General features: G+C 51.5%; 24 non-coding genes across 24 annotated transcripts; all 24 read left to right on the top strand.

Annotated features, from left to right (window-relative positions):
* Positions 1–401: 401 nt before the first annotated feature.
* On the top strand, positions 402–472 carry TRNAG-GCC (transfer RNA glycine (anticodon GCC)). The gene has a single exon. It is a non-coding gene; the product is annotated as a tRNA-Gly (tRNA).
* A 350-nt stretch (positions 473–822) lies between these two features.
* TRNAG-CCC (transfer RNA glycine (anticodon CCC)) lies at positions 823–893 on the top strand. The gene has a single exon. It is a non-coding gene; the product is annotated as a tRNA-Gly (tRNA).
* A 562-nt stretch (positions 894–1,455) lies between these two features.
* On the top strand, positions 1,456–1,526 carry TRNAG-GCC (transfer RNA glycine (anticodon GCC)). Its single transcript has one exon. It is a non-coding gene; the product is annotated as a tRNA-Gly (tRNA).
* Positions 1,527–1,876: 350 nt separating this feature from the next.
* Positions 1,877–1,947, top strand: TRNAG-CCC (transfer RNA glycine (anticodon CCC)). Its single transcript has one exon. It is a non-coding gene; the product is annotated as a tRNA-Gly (tRNA).
* A 565-nt stretch (positions 1,948–2,512) lies between these two features.
* Positions 2,513–2,583, top strand: TRNAG-GCC (transfer RNA glycine (anticodon GCC)). The gene has a single exon. It is a non-coding gene; the product is annotated as a tRNA-Gly (tRNA).
* Positions 2,584–2,933: 350 nt separating this feature from the next.
* TRNAG-CCC (transfer RNA glycine (anticodon CCC)) lies at positions 2,934–3,004 on the top strand. The gene has a single exon. It is a non-coding gene; the product is annotated as a tRNA-Gly (tRNA).
* Positions 3,005–3,566: 562 nt separating this feature from the next.
* Positions 3,567–3,637, top strand: TRNAG-GCC (transfer RNA glycine (anticodon GCC)). The gene has a single exon. It is a non-coding gene; the product is annotated as a tRNA-Gly (tRNA).
* Positions 3,638–3,987: 350 nt separating this feature from the next.
* On the top strand, positions 3,988–4,058 carry TRNAG-CCC (transfer RNA glycine (anticodon CCC)). The gene has a single exon. It is a non-coding gene; the product is annotated as a tRNA-Gly (tRNA).
* Positions 4,059–4,620: 562 nt separating this feature from the next.
* TRNAG-GCC (transfer RNA glycine (anticodon GCC)) lies at positions 4,621–4,691 on the top strand. The gene has a single exon. It is a non-coding gene; the product is annotated as a tRNA-Gly (tRNA).
* Positions 4,692–5,041: 350 nt separating this feature from the next.
* On the top strand, positions 5,042–5,112 carry TRNAG-CCC (transfer RNA glycine (anticodon CCC)). Its single transcript has one exon. It is a non-coding gene; the product is annotated as a tRNA-Gly (tRNA).
* A 562-nt stretch (positions 5,113–5,674) lies between these two features.
* On the top strand, positions 5,675–5,745 carry TRNAG-GCC (transfer RNA glycine (anticodon GCC)). Its single transcript has one exon. It is a non-coding gene; the product is annotated as a tRNA-Gly (tRNA).
* Positions 5,746–6,095: 350 nt separating this feature from the next.
* TRNAG-CCC (transfer RNA glycine (anticodon CCC)) lies at positions 6,096–6,166 on the top strand. Its single transcript has one exon. It is a non-coding gene; the product is annotated as a tRNA-Gly (tRNA).
* A 565-nt stretch (positions 6,167–6,731) lies between these two features.
* On the top strand, positions 6,732–6,802 carry TRNAG-GCC (transfer RNA glycine (anticodon GCC)). The gene has a single exon. It is a non-coding gene; the product is annotated as a tRNA-Gly (tRNA).
* Positions 6,803–7,152: 350 nt separating this feature from the next.
* On the top strand, positions 7,153–7,223 carry TRNAG-CCC (transfer RNA glycine (anticodon CCC)). Its single transcript has one exon. It is a non-coding gene; the product is annotated as a tRNA-Gly (tRNA).
* A 562-nt stretch (positions 7,224–7,785) lies between these two features.
* Positions 7,786–7,856, top strand: TRNAG-GCC (transfer RNA glycine (anticodon GCC)). Its single transcript has one exon. It is a non-coding gene; the product is annotated as a tRNA-Gly (tRNA).
* Positions 7,857–8,206: 350 nt separating this feature from the next.
* Positions 8,207–8,277, top strand: TRNAG-CCC (transfer RNA glycine (anticodon CCC)). The gene has a single exon. It is a non-coding gene; the product is annotated as a tRNA-Gly (tRNA).
* Positions 8,278–8,839: 562 nt separating this feature from the next.
* TRNAG-GCC (transfer RNA glycine (anticodon GCC)) lies at positions 8,840–8,910 on the top strand. Its single transcript has one exon. It is a non-coding gene; the product is annotated as a tRNA-Gly (tRNA).
* A 350-nt stretch (positions 8,911–9,260) lies between these two features.
* TRNAG-CCC (transfer RNA glycine (anticodon CCC)) lies at positions 9,261–9,331 on the top strand. Its single transcript has one exon. It is a non-coding gene; the product is annotated as a tRNA-Gly (tRNA).
* A 565-nt stretch (positions 9,332–9,896) lies between these two features.
* Positions 9,897–9,967, top strand: TRNAG-GCC (transfer RNA glycine (anticodon GCC)). Its single transcript has one exon. It is a non-coding gene; the product is annotated as a tRNA-Gly (tRNA).
* A 350-nt stretch (positions 9,968–10,317) lies between these two features.
* TRNAG-CCC (transfer RNA glycine (anticodon CCC)) lies at positions 10,318–10,388 on the top strand. Its single transcript has one exon. It is a non-coding gene; the product is annotated as a tRNA-Gly (tRNA).
* A 562-nt stretch (positions 10,389–10,950) lies between these two features.
* On the top strand, positions 10,951–11,021 carry TRNAG-GCC (transfer RNA glycine (anticodon GCC)). Its single transcript has one exon. It is a non-coding gene; the product is annotated as a tRNA-Gly (tRNA).
* A 350-nt stretch (positions 11,022–11,371) lies between these two features.
* On the top strand, positions 11,372–11,442 carry TRNAG-CCC (transfer RNA glycine (anticodon CCC)). Its single transcript has one exon. It is a non-coding gene; the product is annotated as a tRNA-Gly (tRNA).
* Positions 11,443–12,004: 562 nt separating this feature from the next.
* TRNAG-GCC (transfer RNA glycine (anticodon GCC)) lies at positions 12,005–12,075 on the top strand. Its single transcript has one exon. It is a non-coding gene; the product is annotated as a tRNA-Gly (tRNA).
* A 350-nt stretch (positions 12,076–12,425) lies between these two features.
* On the top strand, positions 12,426–12,496 carry TRNAG-CCC (transfer RNA glycine (anticodon CCC)). The gene has a single exon. It is a non-coding gene; the product is annotated as a tRNA-Gly (tRNA).
* The last annotated feature ends 241 nt before the right edge of the window (positions 12,497–12,737 follow it).

The raw sequence follows: 12,737 nt of genomic DNA on the forward strand, positions 1-12,737 counted from the left end.
GCGGGAAACCTATTATGCAAATAATTCCCAGAAGACCCCAGAAGCCCAGATTGAAAGGGTGTCAGCCTCGTGTGGCTGCAAAGATATCCCCTGAGTCCTGCGGTAGAAGTCTGGCTTTCCTGAGGCACGGTGCTCAGGGAACTGCACTCAGAGTAGCGACCCATACAAAGGCCACCCTCATCTACCAGTGTGCTTGCCTCTGTCCACTTTTCCTGTCTATAGAACCTGGCCGTTCGTGGCCGTTCGTGGCCAAGTGAGTGAGAAGGACTGCCAGGGCAGCGCAGCTCCCATTCACCCACCGGAGCTGGCGCCATCCTCATGTCACTGCAGTGCTCTGTTAAATCAGCTGCTCTGGGCTGCAATGGTCCAGAGCACTGTAGCGCCAGTGTGCAGCATGTAAGGCATTGGTGGTTCAGTGGTAGAATTCTCGCCTGCCACGCGGGAGGCCCGGGTTCGATTCCCGGCCAATGCATGAGCGTTTTGCACATGTACCTTTCGTTGACTTTGAAGCATTGTGAAAAGGAAGAGACAGAACAAAAAAACAAGCCTTGATTGCCTTGCTTGCCTTATTTCTGCTACTAGCGATCACTCTGCTGATCCCTTTTAGTAGAAGGGGCCGCTGCGCCTTGACTGGAAGCAGGGCAATCTCAGATTATGCAAACAGCTCATAGAGGCCCAGCCCGAGTAGGTGCCAGTCTCACACGTCTGCAAAGGCCTTCAATGAGGCTTTCAGCAGAAGTCAAGAGTTTACGAGTGACCATTCGCATGGAACTGGCAGGTGTGTTAAATCAAGTGCTCTACCGCAGTAATGCTGCTTGTCAGGCATTGGTAGTTCAGTGGTAGAATTCTCGCTTCCCAAGCGGGAGGCCCGGGTTCGATTCCCGGCCAATGCATGGCACTTTTGTAGACGTGTCTCTTGATATTTTAAAAGGCATGGGAAAAGAAAAATGGAAACGGTAGATAAGATGATTGCATTGCTTGTCTGTTTTCTGCGCAAAGAAAGCACTCTGCTGCCCTCTTTTAGCAGAAGATGGAACGGCAGTTTCAACTTAAGGCGGGAAACCTATTATGCAAATAATTCCCAGAAGACCCCAGAAGCCCAGATTGAAAGGGTGTCAGCCTCGTGTGGCTGCAAAGATATCCCCTGAGTCCTGCGGTAGAAGTCTGGCTTTCCTGAGGCACGGTGCTCAGGGAACTGCACTCAGAGTAGCGACCCATACAAAGGCCACCCTCATCTACCAGTGTGCTTGCCTCTGTCCACTTTTCCTGTCTATAGAACCTGGCCGTTCGTGGCCGTTCGTGGCCAAGTGAGTGAGAAGGACTGCCAGGGCAGCGCAGCTCCCATTCACCCACCGGAGCTGGCGCCATCCTCATGCCACTGCAGTGCTCTGTTAAATCAGCTGCTCTGGGCTGCAATGGTCCAGAGCACTGTAGCGCCAGTGTGCAGCATGTAAGGCATTGGTGGTTCAGTGGTAGAATTCTCGCCTGCCACGCGGGAGGCCCGGGTTCGATTCCCGGCCAATGCATGAGCGTTTTGCACATGTACCTTTCGTTGACTTTGAAGCATCGTGAAAAGGAAGAGACCGAACAAAAAAACAAGCCTTGATTGCCTTGCTTGCCTTATTTCTGCTACTAGCGATCACTCTGCTGATCCCTTTTAGTAGAAGGGGCCGCTGCGCCTTGACTGGAAGCAGGGCAATCTCAGATTATGCAAAACGCTCATAGAGGCCCAGCCCGAGTAGGTGCCAGTCTCACACGTCTGCAAAGGCCTTCAATGAGGCTTTCAGCAGAAGTCAAGAGTTTACGAGTGACCATTCGCATGGAACTGGCAGGTGTGTTAAATCAAGCGCTCTACCGCAGTAATGCTGCTTGTCAAGCATTGGTAGTTCAGTGGTAGAATTCTCGCTTCCCAAGCGGGAGGCCCGGGTTCGATTCCCGGCCAATGCATGGCACTTTTGTAGACGTGTCTCTTGATATTTTAAAAGGCATGGGAAAAGAAAAATGGAAACGGTAGATAAGATGATTGCATTGCTTGTCTGTTTTCTGCGCAAAGAAAGCAATCTGCTGCCCTCTTTTAGCAGAAGATGGAACTGCAGTTTCAACTTAAGGCGGGAAACCTTCTATTATGCAAATAATTCCCAGAAGACCCCAGAAGCCCAGATTGAAAGGGTGTCAGCCTCGTGTGGCTGCAAAGATATCCCCTGAGTCCTGCGGTAGAAGTCTGGCTTTCCTGAGGCACGGTGCTCAGGGAACTGCACTCAGAGTAGCGACCCATACAAAGGCCACCCTCATCTACCAGTGTGCTTGCCTCTGTCCACTTTTCCTGTCTATAGAACCTGGCCGTTCGTGGCCGTTCGTGGCCAAGTGAGTGAGAAGGACTGCCAGGGCAGCGCAGCTCCCATTCACCCACCGGAGCTGGCGCCATCCTCATGTCACTGCAGTGCTCTGTTAAATCAGCTGCTCTGGGCTGCAATGGTCCAGAGCACTGTAGCGCCAGTGTGCACCATGTAAGGCATTGGTGGTTCAGTGGTAGAATTCTCGCCTGCCACGCGGGAGGCCCGGGTTCGATTCCCGGCCAATGCATGAGCGTTTTGCACATGTACCTTTCGTTGACTTTGAAGCATCGTGAAAAGGAAGAGACCGAACAAAAAAACAAGCCTTGATTGCCTTGCTTGCCTTATTTCTGCTACTAGCGATCACTCTGCTGATCCCTTTTAGTAGAAGGGGCCGCTGCGCCTTGACTGGAAGCAGGGCAATCTCAGATTATGCAAACAGCTCATAGAGGCCCAGCCCGAGTAGGTGCCAGTCTCACACGTCTGCAAAGGCCTTCAATGAGGCTTTCAGCAGAAGTCAAGAGTTTACGAGTGACCATTCGCATGGAACTGGCAGGTGTGTTAAATCAAGCGCTCTACCGCAGTAATGCTGCTTGTCAGGCATTGGTAGTTCAGTGGTAGAATTCTCGCTTCCCAAGCGGGAGGCCCGGGTTCGATTCCCGGCCAATGCATGGCACTTTTGTAGACGTGTCTCTTGATATTTTAAAAGGCATGGGAAAAGAAAAATGGAAACGGTAGATAAGATGATTGCATTGCTTGTCTGTTTTCTGCGCAAAGAAAGCACTCTGCTGCCCTCTTTTAGCAGAAGATGGAACGGCAGTTTCAACTTAAGGCGGGAAACCTATTATGCAAATAATTCCCAGAAGACCCCAGAAGCCCAGATTGAAAGGGTGTCAGCCTCGTGTGGCTGCAAAGATATCCCCTGAGTCCTGCGGTAGAAGTCTGGCTTTCCTGAGGCACGGTGCTCAGGGAACTGCACTCAGAGTAGCGACCCATACAAAGGCCACCCTCATCTACCAGTGTGCTTGCCTCTGTCCACTTTTCCTGTCTATAGAACCTGGCCGTTCGTGGCCGTTCGTGGCCAAGTGAGTGAGAAGGACTGCCAGGGCAGCGCAGCTCCCATTCACCCACCGGAGCTGGCGCCATCCTCATGTCACTGCAGTGCTCTGTTAAATCAGCTGCTCTGGGCTGCAATGGTCCAGAGCACTGTAGCGCCAGTGTGCAGCATGTAAGGCATTGGTGGTTCAGTGGTAGAATTCTCGCCTGCCACGCGGGAGGCCCGGGTTCGATTCCCGGCCAATGCATGAGCGTTTTGCACATGTACCTTTCGTTGACTTTGAAGCATCGTGAAAAGGAAGAGACCGAACAAAAAAACAAGCCTTGATTGCCTTGCTTGCCTTATTTCTGCTACTAGCGATCACTCTGCTGATCCCTTTTAGTAGAAGGGGCCGCTGCGCCTTGACTGGAAGCAGGGCAATCTCAGATTATGCAAACAGCTCATAGAGGCCCAGCCCGAGTAGGTGCCAGTCTCACACGTCTGCAAAGGCCTTCAATGAGGCTTTCAGCAGAAGTCAAGAGTTTACGAGTGACCATTCGCATGGAACTGGCAGGTGTGTTAAATCAAGCGCTCTACCGCAGTAATGCTGCTTGTCAGGCATTGGTAGTTCAGTGGTAGAATTCTCGCTTCCCAAGCGGGAGGCCCGGGTTCGATTCCCGGCCAATGCATGGCACTTTTGTAGACGTGTCTCTTGATATTTTAAAAGGCATGGGAAAAGAAAAATGGAAACGGTAGATAAGATGATTGCATTGCTTGTCTGTTTTCTGCGCAAAGAAAGCACTCTGCTGCCCTCTTTTAGCAGAAGATGGAACGGCAGTTTCAACTTAAGGCGGGAAACCTATTATGCAAATAATTCCCAGAAGACCCCAGAAGCCCAGATTGAAAGGGTGTCAGCCTCGTGTGGCTGCAAAGATATCCCCTGAGTCCTGCGGTAGAAGTCTGGCTTTCCTGAGGCACGGTGCTCAGGGAACTGCACTCAGAGTAGCGACCCATACAAAGGCCACCCTCATCTACCAGTGTGCTTGCCTCTGTCCACTTTTCCTGTCTATAGAACCTGGCCGTTCGTGGCCGTTCGTGGCCAAGTGAGTGAGAAGGACTGCCAGGGCAGCGCAGCTCCCATTCACCCACCGGAGCTGGCGCCATCCTCATGTCACTGCAGTGCTCTGTTAAATCAGCTGCTCTGGGCTGCAATGGTCCAGAGCACTGTAGCGCCAGTGTGCAGCATGTAAGGCATTGGTGGTTCAGTGGTAGAATTCTCGCCTGCCACGCGGGAGGCCCGGGTTCGATTCCCGGCCAATGCATGAGCGTTTTGCACATGTACCTTTCGTTGACTTTGAAGCATCGTGAAAAGGAAGAGACAGAACAAAAAAACAAGCCTTGATTGCCTTGCTTGCCTTATTTCTGCTACTAGCGATCACTCTGCTGATCCCTTTTAGTAGAAGGGGCCGCTGCGCCTTGACTGGAAGCAGGGCAATCTCAGATTATGCAAACAGCTCATAGAGGCCCAGCCCGAGTAGGTGCCAGTCTCACACGTCTGCAAAGGCCTTCAATGAGGCTTTCAGCAGAAGTCAAGAGTTTACGAGTGACCATTCGCATGGAACTGGCAGGTGTGTTAAATCAAGTGCTCTACCGCAGTAATGCTGCTTGTCAGGCATTGGTAGTTCAGTGGTAGAATTCTCGCTTCCCAAGCGGGAGGCCCGGGTTCGATTCCCGGCCAATGCATGGCACTTTTGTAGACGTGTCTCTTGATATTTTAAAAGGCATGGGAAAAGAAAAATGGAAACGGTAGATAAGATGATTGCATTGCTTGTCTGTTTTCTGCGCAAAGAAAGCACTCTGCTGCCCTCTTTTAGCAGAAGATGGAACGGCAGTTTCAACTTAAGGCGGGAAACCTATTATGCAAATAATTCCCAGAAGACCCCAGAAGCCCAGATTGAAAGGGTGTCAGCCTCGTGTGGCTGCAAAGATATCCCCTGAGTCCTGCGGTAGAAGTCTGGCTTTCCTGAGGCACGGTGCTCAGGGAACTGCACTCAGAGTAGCGACCCATACAAAGGCCACCCTCATCTACCAGTGTGCTTGCCTCTGTCCACTTTTCCTGTCTATAGAACCTGGCCGTTCGTGGCCGTTCGTGGCCAAGTGAGTGAGAAGGACTGCCAGGGCAGCGCAGCTCCCATTCACCCACCGGAGCTGGCGCCATCCTCATGTCACTGCAGTGCTCTGTTAAATCAGCTGCTCTGGGCTGCAATGGTCCAGAGCACTGTAGCGCCAGTGTGCAGCATGTAAGGCATTGGTGGTTCAGTGGTAGAATTCTCGCCTGCCACGCGGGAGGCCCGGGTTCGATTCCCGGCCAATGCATGAGTGTTTTGCACATGTACCTTTCGTTGACTTTGAAGCATCGTGAAAAGGAAGAGACCGAACAAAAAAACAAGCCTTGATTGCCTTGCTTGCCTTATTTCTGCTACTAGCGATCACTCTGCTGATCCCTTTTAGTAGAAGGGGCCGCTGCGCCTTGACTGGAAGCAGGGCAATCTCAGATTATGCAAAACGCTCATAGAGGCCCAGCCCGAGTAGGTGCCAGTCTCACACGTCTGCAAAGGCCTTCAATGAGGCTTTCAGCAGAAGTCAAGAGTTTACGAGTGACCATTCGCATGGAACTGGCAGGTGTGTTAAATCAAGCGCTCTACCGCAGTAATGCTGCTTGTCAAGCATTGGTAGTTCAGTGGTAGAATTCTCGCTTCCCAAGCGGGAGGCCTGGGTTCGATTCCCGGCCAATGCATGGCACTTTTGTAGACGTGTCTCTTGATATTTTAAAAGGCATGGGAAAAGAAAAATGGAAACGGTAGATAAGATGATTGCATTGCTTGTCTGTTTTCTGCGCAAAGAAAGCAATCTGCTGCCCTCTTTTAGCAGAAGATGGAACTGCAGTTTCAACTTAAGGCGGGAAACCTTCTATTATGCAAATAATTCCCAGAAGACCCCAGAAGCCCAGATTGAAAGGGTGTCAGCCTCGTGTGGCTGCAAAGATATCCCCTGAGTCCTGCGGTAGAAGTCTGGCTTTCCTGAGGCACGGTGCTCAGGGAACTGCACTCAGAGTAGCGACCCATACAAAGGCCACCCTCATCTACCAGTGTGCTTGCCTCTGTCCACTTTTCCTGTCTATAGAACCTGGCCGTTCGTGGCCGTTCGTGGCCAAGTGAGTGAGAAGGACTGCCAGGGCAGCGCAGCTCCCATTCACCCACCGGAGCTGGCGCCATCCTCATGTCACTGCAGTGCTCTGTTAAATCAGCTGCTCTGGGCTGCAATGGTCCAGAGCACTGTAGCGCCAGTGTGCAGCATGTAAGGCATTGGTGGTTCAGTGGTAGAATTCTCGCCTGCCACGCGGGAGGCCCGGGTTCGATTCCCGGCCAATGCATGAGCGTTTTGCACATGTACCTTTCGTTGACTTTGAAGCATCGTGAAAAGGAAGAGACCGAACAAAAAAACAAGCCTTGATTGCCTTGCTTGCCTTATTTCTGCTACTAGCGATCACTCTGCTGATCCCTTTTAGTAGAAGGGGCCGCTGCGCCTTGACTGGAAGCAGGGCAATCTCAGATTATGCAAACAGCTCATAGAGGCCCAGCCCGAGTAGGTGCCAGTCTCACACGTCTGCAAAGGCCTTCAATGAGGCTTTCAGCAGAAGTCAAGAGTTTACGAGTGACCATTCGCATGGAACTGGCAGGTGTGTTAAATCAAGCGCTCTACCGCAGTAATGCTGCTTGTCAGGCATTGGTAGTTCAGTGGTAGAATTCTCGCTTCCCAAGCGGGAGGCCCGGGTTCGATTCCCGGCCAATGCATGGCACTTTTGTAGACGTGTCTCTTGATATTTTAAAAGGCATGGGAAAAGAAAAATGGAAACGGTAGATAAGATGATTGCATTGCTTGTCTGTTTTCTGCGCAAAGAAAGCACTCTGCTGCCCTCTTTTAGCAGAAGATGGAACGGCAGTTTCAACTTAAGGCGGGAAACCTATTATGCAAATAATTCCCAGAAGACCCCAGAAGCCCAGATTGAAAGGGTGTCAGCCTCGTGTGGCTGCAAAGATATCCCCTGAGTCCTGCGGTAGAAGTCTGGCTTTCCTGAGGCACGGTGCTCAGGGAACTGCACTCAGAGTAGCGACCCATACAAAGGCCACCCTCATCTACCAGTGTGCTTGCCTCTGTCCACTTTTCCTGTCTATAGAACCTGGCCGTTCGTGGCCGTTCGTGGCCAAGTGAGTGAGAAGGACTGCCAGGGCAGCGCAGCTCCCATTCACCCACCGGAGCTGGCGCCATCCTCATGTCACTGCAGTGCTCTGTTAAATCAGCTGCTCTGGGCTGCAATGGTCCAGAGCACTGTAGCGCCAGTGTGCAGCATGTAAGGCATTGGTGGTTCAGTGGTAGAATTCTCGCCTGCCACGCGGGAGGCCCGGGTTCGATTCCCGGCCAATGCATGAGCGTTTTGCACATGTACCTTTCGTTGACTTTGAAGCATTGTGAAAAGGAAGAGACAGAACAAAAAAACAAGCCTTGATTGCCTTGCTTGCCTTATTTCTGCTACTAGCGATCACTCTGCTGATCCCTTTTAGTAGAAGGGGCCGCTGCGCCTTGACTGGAAGCAGGGCAATCTCAGATTATGCAAACAGCTCATAGAGGCCCAGCCCGAGTAGGTGCCAGTCTCACACGTCTGCAAAGGCCTTCAATGAGGCTTTCAGCAGAAGTCAAGAGTTTACGAGTGACCATTCGCATGGAACTGGCAGGTGTGTTAAATCAAGTGCTCTACCGCAGTAATGCTGCTTGTCAGGCATTGGTAGTTCAGTGGTAGAATTCTCGCTTCCCAAGCGGGAGGCCCGGGTTCGATTCCCGGCCAATGCATGGCACTTTTGTAGACGTGTCTCTTGATATTTTAAAAGGCATGGGAAAAGAAAAATGGAAACGGTAGATAAGATGATTGCATTGCTTGTCTGTTTTCTGCGCAAAGAAAGCACTCTGCTGCCCTCTTTTAGCAGAAGATGGAACGGCAGTTTCAACTTAAGGCGGGAAACCTATTATGCAAATAATTCCCAGAAGACCCCAGAAGCCCAGATTGAAAGGGTGTCAGCCTCGTGTGGCTGCAAAGATATCCCCTGAGTCCTGCGGTAGAAGTCTGGCTTTCCTGAGGCACGGTGCTCAGGGAACTGCACTCAGAGTAGCGACCCATACAAAGGCCACCCTCATCTACCAGTGTGCTTGCCTCTGTCCACTTTTCCTGTCTATAGAACCTGGCCGTTCGTGGCCGTTCGTGGCCAAGTGAGTGAGAAGGACTGCCAGGGCAGCGCAGCTCCCATTCACCCACCGGAGCTGGCGCCATCCTCATGCCACTGCAGTGCTCTGTTAAATCAGCTGCTCTGGGCTGCAATGGTCCAGAGCACTGTAGCGCCAGTGTGCAGCATGTAAGGCATTGGTGGTTCAGTGGTAGAATTCTCGCCTGCCACGCGGGAGGCCCGGGTTCGATTCCCGGCCAATGCATGAGCGTTTTGCACATGTACCTTTCGTTGACTTTGAAGCATCGTGAAAAGGAAGAGACCGAACAAAAAAACAAGCCTTGATTGCCTTGCTTGCCTTATTTCTGCTACTAGCGATCACTCTGCTGATCCCTTTTAGTAGAAGGGGCCGCTGCGCCTTGACTGGAAGCAGGGCAATCTCAGATTATGCAAAACGCTCATAGAGGCCCAGCCCGAGTAGGTGCCAGTCTCACACGTCTGCAAAGGCCTTCAATGAGGCTTTCAGCAGAAGTCAAGAGTTTACGAGTGACCATTCGCATGGAACTGGCAGGTGTGTTAAATCAAGCGCTCTACCGCAGTAATGCTGCTTGTCAAGCATTGGTAGTTCAGTGGTAGAATTCTCGCTTCCCAAGCGGGAGGCCCGGGTTCGATTCCCGGCCAATGCATGGCACTTTTGTAGACGTGTCTCTTGATATTTTAAAAGGCATGGGAAAAGAAAAATGGAAACGGTAGATAAGATGATTGCATTGCTTGTCTGTTTTCTGCGCAAAGAAAGCAATCTGCTGCCCTCTTTTAGCAGAAGATGGAACTGCAGTTTCAACTTAAGGCGGGAAACCTTCTATTATGCAAATAATTCCCAGAAGACCCCAGAAGCCCAGATTGAAAGGGTGTCAGCCTCGTGTGGCTGCAAAGATATCCCCTGAGTCCTGCGGTAGAAGTCTGGCTTTCCTGAGGCACGGTGCTCAGGGAACTGCACTCAGAGTAGCGACCCATACAAAGGCCACCCTCATCTACCAGTGTGCTTGCCTCTGTCCACTTTTCCTGTCTATAGAACCTGGCCGTTCGTGGCCGTTCGTGGCCAAGTGAGTGAGAAGGACTGCCAGGGCAGCGCAGCTCCCATTCACCCACCGGAGCTGGCGCCATCCTCATGTCACTGCAGTGCTCTGTTAAATCAGCTGCTCTGGGCTGCAATGGTCCAGAGCACTGTAGCGCCAGTGTGCAGCATGTAAGGCATTGGTGGTTCAGTGGTAGAATTCTCGCCTGCCACGCGGGAGGCCCGGGTTCGATTCCCGGCCAATGCATGAGCGTTTTGCACATGTACCTTTCGTTGACTTTGAAGCATCGTGAAAAGGAAGAGACCGAACAAAAAAACAAGCCTTGATTGCCTTGCTTGCCTTATTTCTGCTACTAGCGATCACTCTGCTGATCCCTTTTAGTAGAAGGGGCCGCTGCGCCTTGACTGGAAGCAGGGCAATCTCAGATTATGCAAACAGCTCATAGAGGCCCAGCCCGAGTAGGTGCCAGTCTCACACGTCTGCAAAGGCCTTCAATGAGGCTTTCAGCAGAAGTCAAGAGTTTACGAGTGACCATTCGCATGGAACTGGCAGGTGTGTTAAATCAAGCGCTCTACCGCAGTAATGCTGCTTGTCAGGCATTGGTAGTTCAGTGGTAGAATTCTCGCTTCCCAAGCGGGAGGCCCGGGTTCGATTCCCGGCCAATGCATGGCACTTTTGTAGACGTGTCTCTTGATATTTTAAAAGGCATGGGAAAAGAAAAATGGAAACGGTAGATAAGATGATTGCATTGCTTGTCTGTTTTCTGCGCAAAGAAAGCACTCTGCTGCCCTCTTTTAGCAGAAGATGGAACGGCAGTTTCAACTTAAGGCGGGAAACCTATTATGCAAATAATTCCCAGAAGACCCCAGAAGCCCAGATTGAAAGGGTGTCAGCCTCGTGTGGCTGCAAAGATATCCCCTGAGTCCTGCGGTAGAAGTCTGGCTTTCCTGAGGCACGGTGCTCAGGGAACTGCACTCAGAGTAGCGACCCATACAAAGGCCACCCTCATCTACCAGTGTGCTTGCCTCTGTCCACTTTTCCTGTCTATAGAACCTGGCCGTTCGTGGCCGTTCGTGGCCAAGTGAGTGAGAAGGACTGCCAGGGCAGCGCAGCTCCCATTCACCCACCGGAGCTGGCGCCATCCTCATGTCACTGCAGTGCTCTGTTAAATCAGCTGCTCTGGGCTGCAATGGTCCAGAGCACTGTAGCGCCAGTGTGCAGCATGTAAGGCATTGGTGGTTCAGTGGTAGAATTCTCGCCTGCCACGCGGGAGGCCCGGGTTCGATTCCCGGCCAATGCATGAGCGTTTTGCACATGTACCTTTCGTTGACTTTGAAGCATCGTGAAAAGGAAGAGACCGAACAAAAAAACAAGCCTTGATTGCCTTGCTTGCCTTATTTCTGCTACTAGCGATCACTCTGCTGATCCCTTTTAGTAGAAGGGGCCGCTGCGCCTTGACTGGAAGCAGGGCAATCTCAGATTATGCAAACAGCTCATAGAGGCCCAGCCCGAGTAGGTGCCAGTCTCACACGTCTGCAAAGGCCTTCAATGAGGCTTTCAGCAGAAGTCAAGAGTTTACGAGTGACCATTCGCATGGAACTGGCAGGTGTGTTAAATCAAGCGCTCTACCGCAGTAATGCTGCTTGTCAGGCATTGGTAGTTCAGTGGTAGAATTCTCGCTTCCCAAGCGGGAGGCCCGGGTTCGATTCCCGGCCAATGCATGGCACTTTTGTAGACGTGTCTCTTGATATTTTAAAAGGCATGGGAAAAGAAAAATGGAAACGGTAGATAAGATGATTGCATTGCTTGTCTGTTTTCTGCGCAAAGAAAGCACTCTGCTGCCCTCTTTTAGCAGAAGATGGAACGGCAGTTTCAACTTAAGGCGGGAAACCTATTATGCAAATAATTCCCAGAAGACCCCAGAAGCCCAGATTGAAAGGGTGTCAGCCTCGTGTGGCTGCAAAGATATCCCCTGAGTCCTGCGGTAGAAGTCTGGCTTTCCTGAGGCACGGTGCTCAGGGAACTGCACTCAGAGTAGCGACCCATACAAAGGCCACCCTCATCTACCAGTGTGCTTGCCTCTGTCCACTTTTCCTGTCTATAGAACCTGGCCGTTCGTGGCCGTTCGTGGCCAAGTGAGTGAGAAGGACTGCCAGGGCAGCGCAGCTCCCATTCACCCACCGGAGCTGGCGCCATCCTCATGTCACTGCAGTGCTCTGTTAAATCAGCTGCTCTGGGCTGCAATGGTCCAGAGCACTGTAGCGCCAGTGTGCAGCATGTAAGGCATTGGTGGTTCAGTGGTAGAATTCTCGCCTGCCACGCGGGAGGCCCGGGTTCGATTCCCGGCCAATGCATGAGCGTTTTGCACATGTACCTTTCGTTGACTTTGAAGCATCGTGAAAAGGAAGAGACAGAACAAAAAAACAAGCCTTGATTGCCTTGCTTGCCTTATTTCTGCTACTAGCGATCACTCTGCTGATCCCTTTTAGTAGAAGGGGCCGCTGCGCCTTGACTGGAAGCAGGGCAATCTCAGATTATGCAAACAGCTCATAGAGGCCCAGCCCGAGTAGGTGCCAGTCTCACACGTCTGCAAAGGCCTTCAATGAGGCTTTCAGCAGAAGTCAAGAGTTTACGAGTGACCATTCGCATGGAACTGGCAGGTGTGTTAAATCAAGTGCTCTACCGCAGTAATGCTGCTTGTCAGGCATTGGTAGTTCAGTGGTAGAATTCTCGCTTCCCAAGCGGGAGGCCCGGGTTCGATTCCCGGCCAATGCATGGCACTTTTGTAGACGTGTCTCTTGATATTTTAAAAGGCATGGGAAAAGAAAAATGGAAACGGTAGATAAGATGATTGCATTGCTTGTCTGTTTTCTGCGCAAAGAAAGCACTCTGCTGCCCTCTTTTAGCAGAAGATGGAACGGCAGTTTCAACTTAAGGCGGGAAACCTATTATGCAAATAATTCCCAGAAGACCCCAGAAGCCCAGATTGAAAGGGTGTCAGCCTCGTGTGGCTGCA

The sequence above is a fragment of the Ambystoma mexicanum genome, unplaced genomic scaffold, assembly GCF_040938575.1.
Source record: "Ambystoma mexicanum isolate Mex_15411 unplaced genomic scaffold, UKY_AmexF1_1 Mex_scaf52, whole genome shotgun sequence".
NCBI lineage: Eukaryota > Metazoa > Chordata > Amphibia > Caudata > Ambystomatidae > Ambystoma > Ambystoma mexicanum.